This window comes from Mustelus asterias, unplaced genomic scaffold, assembly GCF_964213995.1.
Source record: "Mustelus asterias unplaced genomic scaffold, sMusAst1.hap1.1 HAP1_SCAFFOLD_2275, whole genome shotgun sequence".
Classification (NCBI taxonomy): domain Eukaryota; kingdom Metazoa; phylum Chordata; class Chondrichthyes; order Carcharhiniformes; family Triakidae; genus Mustelus; species Mustelus asterias.
The window spans coordinates 38,458-59,093 of NW_027592220.1; the positions used below are offsets into that span (position 1 = coordinate 38,458).

The 20,636-nt window shown below is 44.1% G+C and overlaps 2 non-coding genes across 2 annotated transcripts; both read right to left on the reverse strand.

Moving 5' to 3' along the window:
* Positions 1-12,054: 12,054 nt before the first annotated feature.
* On the reverse strand, positions 12,055-12,136 carry trnas-cga (transfer RNA serine (anticodon CGA)). The gene has a single exon. It is a non-coding gene; the product is annotated as a tRNA-Ser (tRNA).
* Positions 12,137-15,200: 3,064 nt separating this feature from the next.
* trnam-cau (transfer RNA methionine (anticodon CAU)) lies at positions 15,201-15,272 on the reverse strand. Its single transcript has one exon. It is a non-coding gene; the product is annotated as a tRNA-Met (tRNA).
* Positions 15,273-20,636: the final 5,364 nt, after the last annotated feature.

Sequence of the window (20,636 nt, forward strand, 5' to 3'; positions counted from 1 at the left end):
TCCCTCCAATGCCAATATATCCTTCCTCATATAAGGGGACCAATACTGCACACAGTATTCCAGCTGCGGCCTCACCAATGCCCTGTACAGGTGCATCAAGACATCCCTGCTTTTATATTCTATCCCCTTCGCAATATAGGCCAACATCCCATTTGCCTTCTTGATCACCTGTTGTACCTGCAGACTGGGCTTTTGCGTCTCATGCACAAGGACCCCCAGGTCCCTTTGCACGGTAGCATGTTTTAATTTGTTTCCATTGAGATAGTAATCCCATTTGTTATTATTTCCTCCAAAGTGTATAACCTCGCATTTCTCAACGTTATACTCCATTTGCCATATCCTCGCCCACTCACTCAGCCTGTCCAAATCTCTCTGCAGATCTTCTCCGTTCTCCACACGATTCACTTTTCCACTTATCTTTGTGTCGTCTGCAAACTTCGTTACCCTACACTCCGTCCCCTCCTCCAGATCATCTATATAAATGGTAAACAGTTGCGGCCCGAGTACCGATCCCTGCGGCACGCCACTAGTTACCTTCCACCAACCGGAAAAACACCCATTTATTCCGACTCTTTGCTTCCTGTCGGATAGCCAGTCCCCAATCCACTTTAACACACCACCCCCAACTCCGTGTGCCCTAATCTTCTTCAGCAGCCTTTTATGGGGCACCTTATCAAACGCCTTTTGGAAATCCAAAAACACCGCATCCACCGGTTCTCCTCCATCAACCGCCCTCGTCACATCTTCATAAAAGTCCAACATGTTCGTCAAGCACGACTTTCCCCTCATGAATCCATGCTGCGTCTGATTGATCGAAACATTTTCTATCCAGATGCCCTGCTATCTCCTCTTTAATAATGGATTCCAGCATTTTCCCTACTACAGACGTTAAGCTGACCGGCCTATAGTTACCCGCCTTTTGTCTCCTTCCTTTTTTAAACAGCGGCGTAACATTAACCGTTTTCCAATCAACCGGCACTACCCCAGAATGCAACGAGTTTTGATAAATAATCACTAACGCATCCACTATTACCTCTGACATTTCTTTCAATACCCTGGGATGCATTCCATCCGGACCCGGGGACTTGTCCACCTTCAGTCCCATTAGTCTACCCAGCACTGCCTCTCTGGTAACATTAATTGTATTAAGTATTTCTCCTGCTGCCAACCCTCTATCGTTCATATTTGGCAAACTATTTGTGTCCTCCACCGTGAAGACCGACACAAAAAACTTATTTAAAGACTCAGCCATATCCTCATTTCCCACTATTAACTCCCCCCCCTCGTCCTCCAAGGCTCCAACATTCACTCTAGCCACTCTATTCCTTTTTATATATTTATAAAAACTTTTACTATCATTTTTTATATTAATTGCTAGCCTAGCTTCATAGTCTATCCTTCCTTTCTTTATCGCTTTCTTAGTCTCTCTTTGTTGTTTCTTAAATTTTTCCCAATCACTTGTTTCTCCACTATTTTTGGCCACTCTGTACGCAGCTGCTTTTATTTTAATACTCTCCTTTATTTCCTTCGTTATCCACGGCTGGTTCTCCCTTTTCTTACAATCCTTGTTTTTTGCTGGAATATATTTTTGCTGAGAACTGAAAAGGATCTCCTTAAAAATCCTCCACTGTTCCTCAGCTATCCTACCTGCCAGCCTGCTCTCCCAGTCGACCTTAGCCAATTCATCCCTCATCCTATCATATTTCCCTCTGTTCAAACAGAGGACACTGGTTTGGGACCAAACTTTCTCCTCTTCCATCTGAATCAGAAATTCGACCATATTATGGTCACTAGACACAAGAGGGTCCTTCACAATAAGATCCTTAATTCTACCTACCTCGTTACACAATACCAGATCCAAAATAGCTCGTTCCCTCGTCGGTTCCGTAACATGCTGTTCAAGGAAACTATCCCGTTCAATATCATTCAATATAACAAGTTCCAAATTAAACCGACTACATGGGAAAGTACATTAATATTGAATTCTCTATGGGATTTAATGCTGACATCCAATCATTAATTCCTGTTTGGTCTGCCTCTGCAACAGGGACAACTCATGTTAATCTCTTCCGCTCTGTTGCAGTTCTGGGTTGCGGCCAGTAGATGTCGGCACATTGTCGGCAGGCTGAAATTTAGGCAACTGATAGGGTCACAACAGACAATGTCGAAACTTCAGTCAGGAGTCTAACAACACCAGGTTAAAGTCCAACAGGTGTATTTGGTAGCAAACGCCACTAGCTTTCGGGGCGCTGCTCCTTCGGCAGGTGAGTGGGAGTTCTGTTCACAAACATCTCCAAAGCATAAACTTTAGTCTGCCAGAGTGTGCTAACATCGACTGGCCGCAACCCAGAACTGAAACAGAGCGGAAGATACCTCCATGAACTGTCAGTGTTGCAGAGTCAGATCAAACAGGAATTAATGATTGGATATCAGCATTAAATCCAATAGAGAATTCAATATTAATGTACTTTCCCATGAGGTCGGTATAATTTGGAACTTGGTATAGGCTGGAGCAGTTGACTCGATTAGTTCAGCTGTATTGAAGGGAAATCTAGGTAATGAGACGATGGAGAATGGAATTCAGAGATAAGCAGATGATGTTACATTAAAGATTTGAGCAGAGGATCGTGCGGAATCATGTATTAAGTGCATCAAAAGGCCCAATTTGAATTCGATATCTTCCGGGTAGAATGAGTACAGATTTGCAAAGTGTCTCAGCTGGATTTAGAATGAATATCACACACTTATGTTGTCCCGGAGACAGAATACGTCCAGCACCTGTTGAATCTTAGAATAGATACAAAAGAGAGAGAGAGAGACCATTACACCCTTTGTCTGTGTGCTGTCCTGAACAAGAACAACTCATCTCGTCCCTTTCCCAAACATTGTATCATAAACCTGCAAATCATTTCTCTTCAAGTGCTAATTCCTTTCCCCTGACAATCCTGATTTGATGCTGTCTCTGCCACACGCTCAGGCAGTGCTTTCCAGGTCCTAATCTCTCAGCACATTAAAAAAACATCCTTCTCCACTCTGCCAATGGGAACAGTTTTTCTTCATCTACTCTTCTTGGACAGCACAATCAAACCCACGACTGCTACCGTCTAGAAGGTCAGTGGCAGCAGATACATGGGAACACCAGCACCTAGAAGTTGTCCTCCAAGGCACTCACCGTCCTGGCTTGGAAAAATGTCACCGTACGTTCACTGTCGCAAAATTCTGGAACAACCTCCCGAACACGATTAGGTTACGAGCACTGTGGCAGTACCTACGCCTCAGGGACTGCAGCGGTTCAAGGGGGAAGCTCACATCACATTTTCAGGGTCAACTATGGACGATACACTGGTGTTGGGGTTAAATAACAATACAGAAATGAATATTTCTCTGGCTATATTAATGGGCAGCAAAAGTTCAGAGTGCTGTAGCAGAGTGGCACAGCGGAATCGTGCTGGGCCCATAACCCAGAAGTTGATGGATCAAAATCATCCTCTGTTAATACTGATAATAAAATCTCTTGAAATCAACACCAATGCATTTGTGACTTTGACGTGGAGTTTGCAGACAGATATTTACATTCGCTTCATTTCTCTCGTTAAATGCCTCAATCTGCAGTGAATCACGTGTACATGCACACAAGCTAGAAATACTGTGAAAATGCATCAGCATAGAACATAGAACATAGAACATAGAACATTACAGCGCAGAACAGGCCCTTCGGCCCACGATGTTGCACCGACCAGTTAAAAAAAAAAACTGTGACCCTCCAACCTAAACCAATTTCTTTTCGTCCATGAACCTATCTACGGATCTCTTAAACGCCCCCAAACTAGGCGCATTTACAACTGATGCTGGCAGGGCATTCCAATCCCTCACCACCCTCTGGGTAAAGAACCTACCCCTGACATCGGTTCTATAACTACCCCCCCTCAATTTAAAGCCATGCCCCCTCGTGCTGGATTTCTCCATCAGAGGAAAAAGGCTATCACTATCCACCCTATCTAAACCTCTAATCATCTTATATGTTTCAATGAGATCCCCTCTTAGCCGCCGCCTTTCCAGCGAAAACAATCCCAAATCCCTCAGCCTCTCCTCATAGGATCTCCCCTCCATACCAGGCAACATCCTGGTAAACCTCCTCTGCACCCTCTCCAAAGCCTCCACATCCTTCCTGTAATGTGGGGACCAGAACTGCACACAGTACTCCAAGTGCGGCCGCACCAGAGTTGTGTACAGTTGCAACATAACGCTACGACTCCTAAATTCAATCCCCCTACCAATAAACGCCAAGACACCATATGCCTTCTTAACAACCTTATCTACTTGATTCCCAACTTTCAGGGATCTATGCACACATACACCTAGATCCCTCTGCTCCTCCACACTATTCATAGTCCTCCCGTTAGCCCTATACTCAACACATCTGTTATTCCTACCAAAGTGAATTACCTCACACTTCTCCGCATTAAACTCCATCCGCCACCTCTCGGCCCAACTTTGCAACCTGTCTAAGTCTTCCTGCAAACTACGACACCCTTCCTCACTGTCTACCACACCACCGACTTTGGTGTCATCAGCAAATTTGCTAATCCACCCAACTATACCCTCATCCAGATCATTAATAAATATTACAAACAGCAGTGGCCCCAAAACAGATCCCTGAGGTACACCACTTGTAACCGCACTCCATGATGAATATTTACTATCAACCACCACCCTCTGTTTCCTATCCGCTAGCCAATTCCTGATCCAATTTCCTAGATCACCCCCAATCCCATACATCTGCATTTTCTGCAGAAGCCTACCATGGTGAACCTTATCAAACGCCTTACTAAAATCCATATATACCACGTCCACTGCCTTGCCCCCATCCACCTCCTTGGTCACTTTCTCAAAAAACTCAATAAGGTTAGTAAGGCACGACCTACCTGCCACAAAACCATGCTGACTATCACCTATCAATTCATTACTCTCCAAATAACTATAAATCCTATCCCTTATAATTTTTTCCAACATCTTGCCGACAACAGAAGTGAGACTCACCGGTCTATAATTCCCGGGGAAGTCTCTGTTCCCCTTCTTAAACAATGGGACAACATTCGCTAACCTCCAATCTTCTGGTACTATACCAGAGGCCAACGACGACCTGAAGATCAGAGCCAGAGGCTCTGCAATCACTTCTCTTGCCTCCCAGAGAATCCTTGGATAAATCCCATCCGGACCAGGGGATTTATCTATTTTCAGACCCTCCAGAATATCCTGTACATCCTCCTTATCAACTGTAATACTGTCTATTCTACTCCCCTGCAACCCAGTGTCCTCCTCAGCTATATTCATGTCCCCTTGCGTGAACACCGAAGAGAAATATTGGTTCAATGCTTCACCAATCTCCTCCGGTTCCACACATAACTTCCCTCTGCCATCTATAACTGGCCCTAAACTTGCCCTAACCAACCTTCTGTTCTTGACATACCTATAGAACGCCTTAGGATTCTCTTTAACCCTATCCGCCAAAGTCTTCTCATGTCCCCTTTTAGCCCTTCTAAGCTCGCTCTTCAACTCCCTCTTAGCCAATCTAAAGCTTTCTAGTGCACTACCCGAGTGCTCACGTCTCATCCGAACATAAGCCTCCTTTTTCTTTTTAACCAACAAAGAAACTTTTTTGGTGCACCACGGTTCCCTAGCCCTACCAATTCCTCCTTGCCTGACAGGGACATACCTATCACAGACTCGCAGTAGCTGCTCCTTGAAAAAACTCCACATGTCGGACGTTCCCAGTCCCTGTAATCTCCTAGTCCAACCTATGTTTCCTAATTCTCTCCTAATAGCCTCATAATTACCCTTCCCCCAGCTAAAACCACTGGCCCGAGGTTCATGCCTATCCCTTTCCATCACTAAGGTGAACGTAACCGAATTGTGGTCACTATCACCAAAATGCACACCAACTTCCAAGTCTAGCACCTGGTCTGGCTCATTCCCCAGCACCAGCATATATTAGTGATTTGGGTAACGTTGTACAGGGCAGAGTTCCTGAATTTGTGGATAATGTGAAACTTAGAAGTGTTGCGAAATGTGAGGAGGATCGTGCAAATCTTCAAAAAGGACATAGACAAGTTGTTCGAATGAATGGAAAAGAGGCCAGTGGAATTTAAAGCAGAGAATTTTGAAGGGATTCATTCTGGTGAGAAGATTATAGAGACAAAATAAATTAAAGGGTACAACTCCAAATGAGGTGCAGGAGCAGACGGAACTGGTTGTGCATGTATATATGTCACTGAACAGGTCAGGACAAGTTAAGATACGTTTAATAAAGCATATTGAATTCTACCCTTTATGAACAGGGTCATAGAGTACAAGAGCAAGGAGGTTATGTTCAAAAGGTGTAAGACACTAAAACATCCAGCTGGAGTATTGCAGCCTGTTTTGGAAGCCACACTTTAGGTGGAGAGAGTGCATAAAAGGTTCATGAGATTGTTTGTGAATGAGGAACTTCACGAATGAAATGGATCAAAGACTTTGGAATTGTTCTCCTTGCAGAAGTGAAAATTGAAGGAGATTTAATGGAGGTATTAAATGTCATGAATCGTCTGGATGGAGTGGATAGGGACAAACTATAACTAATCTTGGAATGATCAATGATGAGAAAGCAGATGTAACACCATTAGCAAAGGATGGAATAGAAACACAAACAGAACCTTTCTCACACAGTGAATGCTTAATATGAGGAATGCACTGCCGGAGAGTGTGATGGAGGTAAGTTCAATTGAAGCATTCTAAAAAGAATTAGGCTGTTATGAACAAGACAAATGTACAGGATTACAGGGAGAAGGTGGAGATGTTCATTTTCTGTCAGAACATTAATAAATTCTCATTCGTCGCTCATCACTGATTCGAGAGTGAACTGTTCTCTTGTTGCATCTAAACACGGTGAAGTACAGCAATGCTTCAATGACAAAACAGTTGGTGGGGTAAGTCTAAACGGGAGGTAAAGAAACCAAGTTTGTGTTGAGAAGGAAGTGAAAACAAAAACAAGAGTAAACAAGAGGGTAAAAACCAAAACCTGCAAAGAAATTTTGGAAGCAAAATGGAGCTGAGTTTAATGTCTGAAATTGTTTGACTCAGTGCTGCGTCTGGAAGGCTGTAAAATGTTTCATTGAGAGATGAGTTTCTGTTCCTGGAAATTACATTAAGCTTTTCAGTGGAATATTGCAGGAGGCTGAGATGGAAAGATCAGTATAAAGCAAGGTTGAAAATTGAAATGACAGGAGACTGTGAAATCCGAGTGATGTTTATTAACTGAACAGAAGAGTTTCACGAAGCAGTCACTTCCTCTGTGACTGGATTCTGAACTTCCGAACTTACAGACCACAATAATAAAGGATAGACAATAATACCTTCTCCACGATCATCCTCGGAACCGGTGCCCCACAGGGCTGTGTTCTCAGCCCCCTACTATACTCCTTATACGCCTATGATTGTGTGGCGAAATTCCCCTCCAATTCGATTTTCAAGTTTGCTGGCGACACTTCCGTAGTGGGTCTGATCTCAAACAATGATAAGACAGAGTGCAGGAATGAGAGAGAGAATCTGGTGAACTGGTGCGGCAACAATAATCTCTCCCTCAATGTCAACAAAATGAGAGATTGTCATCTATTTCAGGAAGCGTAAAGGAGAACATGCACATGTCTACATCAACGGAGACGAAGTAGAAAGGATCGAGAGCTTCAAGTTTTTTGGTGTCCAGATCACCAACAACCTGTCCTGGTCCACCCATGCCGACACTACAGTTAAGAAAGCCCACCAATACCTCTACTTTCTCAGAAGACGAAGGAAATTTGGCATGTCACCTACGACTCGCACCACCTTTTACAGATGCACCAAATAAATCATTATTTCTGGTTATATCTCAGCTTGGTATGGCTCCAGCTCTGCCCAAGACCGCAAGGAACTACAAAAGGTCATGAATATAGCCCAATCCAACACGCAAACCAGCCTCCCATCCATTGGCTCTGTCTGCACTTCCCGCTGCCTCGGCAAAGCAGCCAGCATAATTAAGGACCCCAGGACCCTGGACGATTCCATCTTCTTCCGTCGAAAAAAAGATGCAGAAGTCTGAGGTCAAGTACTAACCAACTCAAGAACAGCTTCTTCCCTGCTGCCATCAACCTTTTGAATGGGCTTACCTTGCATTAAGTTGATCTTTCTCCACACCCAAGCTCCGACTGTAACACGACATTCTGCACTCTCTCGTTTCCTTCTCTATGAACGGTATGTTTTGTCTGTATAGCACGCAAGAAACAATATTTTTCACTGTATGTTAATACATATGTCAATAATAAATCAAATAATAAATAATACATAAATAAATAACCTGCCCAACATGACAGATAGCTTGATAAGCAAAATAACATGTTCAAAAAAAGAAATATAGAAATCAATCTTACATGTGGAATTTGTGTTTAGGGATCTGAACAGTGAGGACGGAATATGGAACTTATCACACCAACAATTCTAATCCATTTTCCTGTTTCCTCACCAGATGATCTGCTCTCACTGAGGTTGACAGGGATTTCAAGCTTTTATGTCCCACTTCCCTGTTTTCACCCTCATCCCTTCCCGTCTAAAACTATGAAAGTTTTCCCCTTTTCATCACGGCGACACAGTGGTGCAATGATTAGCACTGCTGCCTTCCAGCGCCAGGAACCTGGGTTCGATTGCTGGCTTAGGTCACTATCTGTTTGAAGTAAGTACGCTCTCCCTATGGCTGCATGAATTTATTCTGGGTGCTCCAGTTTCCTCCAACAGTCCGAAAGATATGCTGGTTAGGTGCATTGGCCATGCTAAATTCTCCCTCAGTGTACTCAAACAGGTGCTGAAGTGCAGCGACTAGGGGACTTTCACCGTAACTTCATTGCAGTGTTAATGTCTGCCTACTTGGGACACTGATAAATAAACAAACTTCACTTTACCATCTTCCCCAATATTCTTCTCATTCAATGCATCATCCTTTGTCATTTCTGCCAACTCTAGATTGTTGCCACCACTAGAACTCCACTCCCCTCTGCAGTCCTTTCAATTTTCTGAGTGGAGATTTTCCTCTTTACACCTTCGCCCATGTCCTATCAATTAAAGCAATTCCGCCTCCCCCCGCCACCCCCGCCCCCCCCCCCCCCCCCCCCGATCGAATGTAGTCAATGTCCAACGCCTCTAACATTACTTCCAGATGAAAGGCCAATTTCTTCTCCCAAATTAATCGTATTTGCTGTTCACATCATGCTCTGCTCTGGATTGTGGCGACCAAACAAAGATCGATTACTAACCCTCTGGGATTTCTCCATTCAGTCCAAAATTGTGGCTCCACTTCTGCTCAGAATTCTGGCCCACTATCTTTTTAATTCTTCACTTGTTTTCACTCTGATCTCTCTGTCCTTCGTCTTCTCTCATATTCCAATGAAGCTCAGTGCACAATTCCTGAACGCTCTATTTTGATATCTTCACTTGTTCTCTTTCTATTCATGGTAGCCTTGCACCACCAGTTCCTGCATTTCATCTCTCTTGTACTCTACGCAATCACAGACTTTCTATTTTGTCCCTTTATTTTCTGCCGTTATCAATCTGCCATGTTCTTTTGGTCAAGAGCTTCAAGTTTTTAGGTGTGCAGATTACCAACTAACTGTCCTGGTCCCTCCAGGCCAAGGGAAAGCCCCCCCCAACGCTTCTATTTTCTCAGCAGGCTAAGAAAATTCTGCATGTCCACTCCGACTCTCAGCAACCTTTACAGATGCACCACAGAACACATTATTTCCGGTTGCATCAGAGGCTCCTTCTCTAACCAAGACTGGAAGCAACTACAAAGGATCATGAACGAAGCCCAGTCCATCACACACACCAGTCTCCCATCCATTGACTCTGTCTACACATCCCGCTGCCTCAGAAATGCAGCCAGCATAATCAAGGATCACACAAACCCCCGACATACTCTCTTCGACTTTCCGTTGGAAAAAAGATGCAAAAGTCTGTGATCACGTATCAACTCACTCAGGAATACCTTCTTTCCTGCTGCCATCAAACTCTTGAACAGACCTACCTTACATTCAACTAATCTTTTTCTACATCCTAGCCATGACTGGACTACTACATTCTCCTTTCCTTTTCTATGATTGGTATACGTTGTCTGCATGGCATACAAGAAACAATATTTTTCACAAGATACTAATACAGGTAACAACAATAAATTACACCAAAAATCAAATAAAATCAAACTTAAGGCAGGAAGGTGGGCACACTGTTTGGGGGGCACACTGTTGCCTCAGTGCGCCAGCGACCCGGGTTCAATTCCAGCCTCAGGTGACTGTCTGTGTGCAGTTTGCATGTTCTTGCTGTGTCCTCGTCGTTTTCCTTTGGGTGCTGCTGTTTCCCCCCAAACTCCAAAGATGTGTGCCTTAGGTTGATTGGCCATGTTATAATTGTCCCTTCGTGTCAGGGGGACAAGCAAGGTAAATACATGGGGTTACGGGGATAGGAACTGGGTGAGTTGCTCTCTCTGCAGGCTTGATGGGCGAAACGGCCTCCTTCTGCACTGCGGGGATTATATGATTCTTCTTTGAAATTGTTGCATTACTTTGAGATTGTAATCTCTGTCCCAATTTTGTACATTTCTTGGAATTTTACGCACATTTGTAGTTTCAGCACGAGTGCATTTATCTCAGCCTCATCCCAGCAACTCCTTTGTCATTTAATGTCTCCTGCCCTCAACGATGCTTTGAAGCCAGAAGAGAAATATTCATGCTAAATTCAGTAATAAGTATCGACCACGAATGAGTTAATATTCTGACACAGTATTTTTGAGGCAGCGCAAGATCACACAAATGCTATAATTTTTACCTTATGTAAGGTTGATATGGACAGAATGAGCGGTAAGTTGAACTTGTTAAATTGCCACAGGTGCCAACAGGCAAACACAAACAATCGGAGACACAGAAAGAAACATATGGAACAATATGTATCTAATACAATCGGAAAGGATGGAAACTTCACCTGATCAATTCATGGTGATTTTGGGAACGAAAGTCCATGTTTTAAACCAGTGGTTAAGAAGCAATGTTGATTTTTGTCCAAATAATGATGAACTATGTCTTTAACGTGGTGCTGTTTCCACTGTGCTGATACTCTCGTCCCTCTCGACGGTACATGTCACAGGGAGGACGGTGCTTTCCAAAAAAACATGGTGACTTATTGCAGGGTGTCCGGTAGATCAGACACACTGCAGCTATTATGGATAAACTATTTCTGTGAAATCATTGATCGTATCTGCTTCCACCACCATCATAGAGAACGAGATTGATCCATTACTCTTCTGGCTGAGTGATGTTGCCCTCTTTTTAGGTCAAACCAAATAAACAAACTCAAATTAAGTCAGGACAAAGTAAAAGGGGCAGCTCCCCAAAAAGGAGGAGGAACAGCCCGAACAGAAATCAAAGTACAAAGGAAACTTAAAAACATCAAGTTAAAATGTGATTATTAGGGTCGATAATGCACCCCAACCCCTGCGGTGCCCAGCGGGCGCGGAAGGCGTCAACCCCGCCCGTGGACACCGCATGCTCCCTCTCCAGGGACACCTGGCCGCGAACGTAGCCGCGGTAGAGGGGAAGACAGTCAAGATGGACGGCCCCCTCGATCGCCCGCTGCCTGGACCGGTAAATGGCGCGTTTCGCCAGGCCCAGGAGCAGGTTCACGAGGAGGTCGCCATCCCGACCCTCCCCTCTCCGCACCGGGTGTCCATAGATCAGGAGCGTGGGACTGAAGTGCAAACAAAACATCAATAAAAGGTTCTTTAGGAAAACATAAAGGGAGTGCAGCCTAAGACACACAACATAGACATGGTCCACGGACTCCACAAGGCCGCAGAAAGGGCAGTCTTCGGAGCCCGTGAACCAGTGAATCCTACGGTTGTGCGGAACTGCTGCATGCATCACCCTCCACCCCAGGTCCCCGACGTAATTGGGGAAAAAATTGGCGACTTTGTACGTGCCTGAAGGAAACATTTCCAACCATAATCGCTGCGAGCAGGGTTCGAACTTGCGCGGGGAAACCCTACTGGATTTCGAATCCAACGCCTTAACCACTCGGCCACCGCAGCTGCTTATTTGCTGCATTAATGTAACCACCTCAGTAACGTGCATATATTAACTTCATCAGTACCAGGATTGGACAGAGCACAGTGTGTGAGCTGAAATTTGTTCCTGAACTTTTACTTTGTATCTTTGTCTCTGAATTCATTTATGAGGCCAGTGATTTGGTTTTTTTTCTATTTAACTAATTTTTCAGTGAAAACTAATTACGTCCGAAGAGACAATGAAAACAAAAGTATCTCTATTACTGGCGAATGTTACGTTCGCCCTGTTTTGTTCACTCGTTTTAAAATACAAGAGGCCGCCGATAAGGTTCTAAATAAATTATCAATGCAATAGCCGGGCATCGAACCCATATCACCTGCGTGGAAAGCAGCTACTTCCACCATTATACCACCATCGCTCGCGCTGCATCAGCAACCGTTATTCGCGTTAGTTATAATTACGGAACTACCTTCGTTGCTGATTTCATCAGGCACCAGGTGTGCCCGTCGGAAACTGAAATTGGCTTGTCTCGTTTTCGCCACCTTTTTACTATTGTTTCATACTGGGAATTCATTGATCAATTTGGAGGCCTGTTCTTTCATTGAACAAAGTGTCCACTCAAAGTAAATTGAAGCTGAATTTTCCATTAGAAAGATCGTGATGGTGAGGATTTTTAGTGAATTTCATTTTAAGAGTGCTCAGCTACTGTTATGACCTGCGATAACTAATTAAAGACATCAGAACCGTGATGGCCAGGAACTGACCCTAGATCAAATGCTCGCACAGTCACCACTCCACCACCATCGCTCACCTGGTTCTGCCACCCACTCTGTAAGAAAGTTCAGCTCTGACAGTGAATCTGGTTTCCTCCAGGTCCAATCGGAGGATGGTCAGAAACTGTCTGTCACTGTCAGAAACTGCATTATCAGCGAGTGCGGGATGATCATTTAACTGGCTGTTACTGGTTGTTGTGGTTGTGATTTACTGTTACCTGTCAGTGCAAGAACAACACATAAAACTATACAAACACTTAGTTGAAGAAAGGACTTCTCTTGTGGCACTGGGAGTATTTGCATAATGGATGTCTGGTTCTGTTCAGTTTGACGGCAGTCACGTTTGATGCACTTTGATTCTTGTATTTATTTTCCCACGATACCCTTTCCCTTTCGCGACGTGTCGTGTTTATTTGCTCGTTTGCCTAAATGTTGAACTGAAACCAATTGGAATTGGCCTATTATTTCAGCAAGATGCACTTTCTACTCTGAGCGCTCTTTGTTGCAGTCGGAGCGCTGCAGCTGCGGATCTGTGGCGCAAAGAGTGGCATGTAGGACTTCTCATCATTGTTTTATTTAATTTGATTTGATTTATTATTGTCACATGTATTAATATACAGTGAAAAAGTATTTTTTCTTGTGCGCTGTAGAGACAAAGCATACCGTTCATAGAGAAGGAAAGATGAGACTGCAGAATGTAGTGTTACAATCATAGCTAGGGTGTCGAGAAAGATCAACGTAATGCAAGGGAGGTCCATTCAGAGGCAGCAGGGCAGAAGCTGTTCTTCGGTCGGTTGGTAGGTGACCCCAGACTGTTGTATCTTTTTCCCGATGGAAGAAGGTGGAAGAGAGAATGTTGTCTGGTGAGATATTCAGACCTTGTGGGTCAGAATCTCATCGAAGTCGGCTTTTTAGGTAAAGTTTGAAGAAATTAGGAACGGTTGTGTCAATGCTCTCAGAGAAGTGAAACTGCCGCCTCGAACTTCATGAGAATCCCTGCAGGGCAGAAGGAGAACATTCAGTCCATCGGGCCTGCACCGACAACAATCCCACCCAGCCTGTATCCTCGTAACCCCACATATTTACCGTGCTAATCCCTCTGACACTAAGGGACTATTTAGCATGGCCAATCCTGCTAATACGGTGCTAATTTTCATGGCTGAGCTGCCTATTCCAGAAAGACAAAACCTCCCATTCGGGCCGCAAATGAAGCTGGCGTCTGCTTTGGAGTGTCTGAAACCTCAGGTTTCCCTGGTGGCAAACTCCTCTCCAAAACTGGTGTCCTGATTTTAATCGAGTTTCTCATCTGATTAGAAATATGGGAATATGGAATTGTTCTGGACTATTCACCCCTCAAGCCTGTGTATCCAAACTTCATCTTGGTTCTGTGAAGCTCAAAACACTGAACGAATCATTAGTTCACCGGCAATAAGGATACAGAACAAATGCACCACCGACGAGGATGGGATTCGAACCCACGCGTGCAGAGCACAATGGATTAGCAGCGTGAACCACTCGGCCATGAAATAGTCACTCCGCAATCCATTTTTAGTGTTTTAACATCCGGAAGAAAGAACATATTTCTCCCGCAGGAAAATGTTGCCTTTCTGCTTTCTCGTTAATCTTGATTCGCTGTTACTTTTCCATTTGATGTAAATTCAGAGAAAGTAAAGCGAGGGGCAGTTTTACTCTCTGGTCTCTGTTTGGTTTTGAATTCATCGAACATGACCCTGATGTAAAAAGTAGCAGCTGCTGCGAGTTTGTGGCGCAACGGGAGAGCGTCTAACTTCAGAGTAAAGAGCTGCGTGTTCGAATCACGGAGCTTTTCTGCGTTGGTCTTTGGATTTTGGTTGTTTCCAATTGTTCCTGAAATGATACAACTGTGATAGAATTGAAATTTTAGGGATGCTTCCGTTTCGCATGCTCAGTTTACTTTTTTGCACACTTTCATATTTGAACAATGTGTCAGAGATATGATTCGTCCATTGTTTGTAAAATTAAAGCAAGGTCCACAGTCCCAGTTGTATCTGGGAGGCATCAATGGGGAGAGCTGACCGGTGGTGATTTCACCAGAGGATTCACATCTCAGGCGAGGAGCAAGGCTGAGAAGGCGGGGCCTTCATGAACAATCTCAACCGATACTGGAATTGATCCCGCGCTGCTGGCTGAATAAACTGTTGAGCCAACTGAGACAAATACGCTGTGCTACTCGTTAATGAAAATCAAGCAGGTGAAGCAAATGAACTGCAAAGAAAACCCTGATTTGCTTTTGGGCAGCAGCAGAATACTTCTTTCTGATGGAGTGATTACATGTTAGCAGAGGATGGTTTTGATCCATCGACCTCTGGGTTATGGGCCCAGCACGCTTCCGCTGCGCCACTCTGCTTCCTTGAACTGAGCAGCTTGATAGGTGACCTCAGAGGGCAGCTTAGAGTCAACCACATTGCTGTTGGTCGGGGGCCACATGTCGGTCCAGACCAGGTAAAAAAAAAAATCATTTCTTAAAGGACATCAGTGAACCAGCTGTGTTATTTTATGAAAATCGATTCGTGGTCATTGGACTTTTAATTCCAGATGTTTTTATTGATGTCAAATTTCACCAACTGCCATGGCAGTGTGAGTGTGTGTGTGTGTGTGTGTGTGTGAGAGAGAGAGAGAGAGAGAGAGAGAGAGAGAAAGAGAGAGAGATTCTCACATAGTCAGCCTGTTTGTGAGTATGGATTAATCCTTAATATTCCCTCATAAACACGGTGATCCCTTGGTCTTTGTGAATTCCTCAGATACACTTGTACCACTGAGACTCTGGTGTGCAGGTGGAGGGTGGATTGAGGTTTGAAGGCAATGCTGCAGGGTGCTCAGTGTGAAAGCAGCCGATTTTAAAGTTCGTGTGTCGGAAAGTGAAGGGTGAACTTGTCTGTGTGAACATCACAGAAAAGCTCTGTCTGGTGCTGCGTCCAAGAGACAACTTTTGGGTTGTCAGTAAATTAACTCCTGTAATGAAGGCACAAAATCTGAAACAGGAAATGCTGGAAATATTCAGCAGCTCCGAAAGCAGCTATGGAGAAATATTCCTGTTGCCAGGATGAAAGCCTCCAATAGCATAGTTCACGTTACTCAGACCTCTCAATCTTAGCACCTTCTTGCAAGGAACCCGTAGGGCGGGAATTGGGTCTTTGTTGACTTGAGCAAATAGAACAATGCACAAGCCTAGTAAACAGGAGATCTCAGTTTCAAATCCCAGCGAGAGCCTTGGGCCCTTTCAAGTGATCAGTGCAATTGTGCAAGTCGCAATGTCCCATCCTTGCTAGTCGATATTGTCTTTACCTTTACAGTGGATGATCTACAAAGATGAAACAAAAACATATTTCGAGACTCCCCACAAATATAGTCTACTATTTATTTACTCGATCAGGTATTTTCATCATCTTGCAGAAAAAAATAATCTGCAATAAAGCCAATGCTGTAAATTCTACAAATACAACTTTTCTTTTTTTTTTCTCAGGGAATTTTTAACACAGTCGAATGGCCTTACAATCATACAATCCCAACAGTGCTGAAGGAGACCATTCTGCCCATCGAGTCTGTACCAACTCTCCAACAGAGAATTGCACACAGACCTATCCCCGTGTCGCCACGCATCCACCCCGCTAATCTACCTATACAAACACCTTCGGGATCAAGGGGCAATCTAGCATGGCCAATCCACCCAACTTGCTCATCTTTGGACTGTGGGAGTAAACAGGAGCACTTGGTTTCCTGAGATATCTTGCCTGGGTGAATGCAGCTTGAACAGCACTACAGAAGTTGAGCACCATCCAGGACAAATCATCCCACTTCATTCGCTTCCCACGCATAAAAATTCACTCCCTCCACTACAGCAGTGCGCACCATCGACACGATGCACTGCAGCAGCTCAGCAAGGCTCCTTTGCCAGCAGCTTCCAAACCAATGACTACGACAGCCTGGAAGGACAAGCGCAGCAGACACACCAGAATAACACCACCAGTTTGCAGGGCACTGATATTCATTTATTGATTGTAGTTATTTGTAAGTTGTTGTTGTTGCGTTTGTGTGTTCTTTAATCCTCTTTATCTCCCAGAAGAAGTGAAATATCTAATTGAAAAACATGATACTATTTCTAACTCAACCAGCGAACGTTGTATCAAACTTAAAGAAAGCCCCCGGGGTTTGTGATTTGTTCTCGAGTTAGTGGTTTCCCTGGGAGCCGAGGCAACAGAAACAGCGTGGAGAGTTGGCAGAGCAGGAAATGTCGGTGCCGAAGCTGAATCACATCATTGAAGCACCTAACTGTTTGCCACTAATCTGACCCAAAATCCAACGCTGGTGGGTCACGAAACCACAACCTTCGAATGGCTAACTTGCTATCATGTAGAAATCCAACGCGCCACAGAGCTGCGTGACGAAAGTTTACTTTATTTGTCCATATATGGATTTTTGACAACGTAGAAACGATTCGTATTTTCACCAATCTCGTAATTAAAACGCCAAGAACTGTTCAGAGGATCATAATTGATTGCAACTCGTGTTGGAACATCTTATGTCTGTTGAGACAGTTGTGGAAATACACACCTTTATACAGGAAATGTGTCCATCACAGAATGATCCTCTCTCTCTTCCTCATTCTCCTGTACAGCTTGGAGTCAAATCTCGCAGGCTTGATAGTCGGGAGACACGTTCTCCTCTATCTGCCACAGGCTGATCAGAACCTGTTCCCTGTTCCAGTAAAACATCTGCACAGAACACAACGCAAAGCTGGAAGCTGGAAATCTGAAACAAAAACAGAAAATGCCGCAAGTGCTCAGCGGATGAGGCAAAATTTTTGATTCATGGAGATTTCTGGAAAACAAACTCCTGAAGCACAGCACAGCTGCACAGTTTAAAGTTTCCTTTCATCCACAATGGATGGGCCATTCTATGATTTTGAATAATCCAAATTGACAATGCGCATTGTTATTCTAGTGGCCACAGCCTGAAAACCACTCCAGGCATTGATGTCGCCCTTGGATTTTAAATTTGTAAATCCATTCTCTATCTTTTAAAGCTGCAATTGAAACTGTATCTATAACCCATTCAGTTCTTTGTGATTGAGAAGGAGAATTGAAGATATATTTGGATAATTTTCCTTTGACTGAATTTGTACAGAAGCATAAAGGCGGGCATCACACACAGCACTTCATGAAACTCACCCGCTAAAAGCTGACAGTGTTTAATCAAGGGATGGTTCTATTTATTCATTTATTATTAATGGAGAATAGAAAAGTTGGAACTGTATGCAATCTGGGCAATATAACTGAGCAAAGTGAAACACAATGGGGACTGGGCACGATAAGCCTCCCATGGGCAAAAGACAAAGTGGAGGTGCGACGTTGACTGCCTTGTGAGACGGAGCAGGGAAATGTTGTCGGATGAAGATACATAGGAAAGTGGGAATGCTAAATGTTTAATGATCACTGTAGGCTGGAGGCTGGATATTCAATTCTTACTATCCTAAGCAACAGTGATTCAAAATGCCACTTCGTTCAAAACATAATGCCAACCGGCACTAATACATTCCGTAAAAAGCATAGCCTTACTGATTTATATAATTTAAATGATTTAATTTCATTACAGAGGAAAGCAGCGTACTGGTAGATTTCAAAAAGATACGGCCAACAGATTTAGTATTTCTAAATTCCTCCGTCCCGGGTTCAATATAATGTGAACAATTCTTGTCTGTTGTGTCCCTCTCTGATGTCTGAACTTCAGTCTACCAGAGTGTGCTGACATCCACTGGCCGCAATACAGAACTGTAGTAGCGCGGAAAAACATGCACATTAACTGTCGCTGTTGGCCGACATGTAGTTGGTCAAAGAAGACAGAGGGTAGCAGTGGAAAGTGGCGTTCCTCAGGGATCAGTGTTGTGACCTTTGCTGTTTGTAATATATATAAATGATTTGGAGGAAAATGTAACTGGTTTGATTAGTAAGTTTGCGGACGACACAAAGGTTGGTGGATTTGCGGAGAGCGATGAGAACAATCAGAGGATACAGCAGGATATATATCAGTTGGAGACTTGGGCAGAGAGATGGCATATGGAGTTTAATCCGGACAAATGTGAGGTAATGCATTTTGGAAGGTCTAATACAGATAGGAAATATGAAATATACAGTAAATGTCAGAACCCTTATGAGTATTGATAGACAAAGGGATCAGGTACACAGGTCACTGAAAGTAGCAATGCAGGTGGAGAAGGTAGTCAAGAAGGCATTCAGCATGCTTACCTTCATCAGCCGGGGCATTGAGTTTAAAAATTGGCAAGTCATGTTGCAGCTTTATGGAACCTTAGTTAGGCCGCAATTGTTCAATTCTGGTCACCATACTACCAGAAGGATGTGGAGGCTTTGGAGAGGATACAGAAAAGATTTACCAGGATGTTGCCTTGTATGGAGGGCATTAGCTATGAGGAGAGGTTGGAGAAACGTGGTTTGTTCTCACTAGAACGACGGAGGTTGAGGGGCGACCTGATAGAAGTCTAAAAGATTATGAGAGGCATGGATAGAGTGGATAGTCAGAAGCTTTTTCTCAGGGTGGGACAGTCAGTTACTATGGGGCACAGGTTTAAGATGCGAGGGGCAAGGTTTAAAGGAGATGCACGAGGCAGATTTTTTACACAGAGAGTAGTGGGTGCCTGGAACTCGTTGCCGAGGGAGGTAGTGGAAGCGGATATGGTAGTGACTTTTAAGGGGCGTCTTGACAAATACATGAATAGGATGGGAATAGAGGGATCTGGTCCCCGGAAGGTTAGGGGGTTTTGGTTCAGTCGGGCAGCATGGTCGGTGCAGGCTTGGAGGGCTGAAGGGCCTCTTCCTGTGCTGTAATTTTCTTTGTTCTTTGTTCTATAACTTCGAATTTGGTATTAACTGAAGCATTTGAATCGACTAGCACAGATGTACTAAAGGGCAATCGAGGTAATGAGACGTTGGAGAATGAATTTCAGAGATAAGCAGATGATGTTACGTTGAATATTTTGAGTAGAGGACCGTGTGGAATCATATACTAATTAGAACAAAAGGCCCAGTTTCAATTAGGTATCTTCCGGCTAGAATATGTACAGATTTTCAAAGTTTCTCAGATAGAGAGAGAGCGAAACAGAATGAGTCCAACATCATACATGTAGAATCTTAGAATGGATACAACAGAGAGAGGGAGAGCATTCGGCCCTTTGCCTGTATGCTGGGCTATACAATAACACCTCAGCTCATCCCTTTCCAAGTCCTTGCCTCAAAACCCTGGAAATCCTTTCACTTCAGGTGCTGATCCCATTCTCCCTTGACAACCCGGATTTGATGCTGCCTCGACCACCCTCCCAGGCAGTGCATTCCAGGCTCTAAACACTCAGCACATTAAAAACCATCATTCTCTCTTCTGGCAATGAGAACAATATTTCTTCATCTCCTCTTCTTAGACTGCACCCACCAACCCACCACCTCTACCATCTCGAAGGACTGCAGCAGTAAATACATGGGAACACCAGCACTGCAAACTCCCCCTCAAGGCACTCACCGTCCTGACTTGGAAATACATTGCGGCTCCTTCACTGTCGCAGTGGCAAAATCCTGAAAGACTGTTTGGCTAACAGCACTGTGGCTGTAGCGACTCCTCAGGGACTGCAGTAGTTCAATAAAGCAGCAAACCACCACCTTCTTAAGGTCAGTTAGAGATTGGCAATGAATGCTGGCTCGTCAGTGAT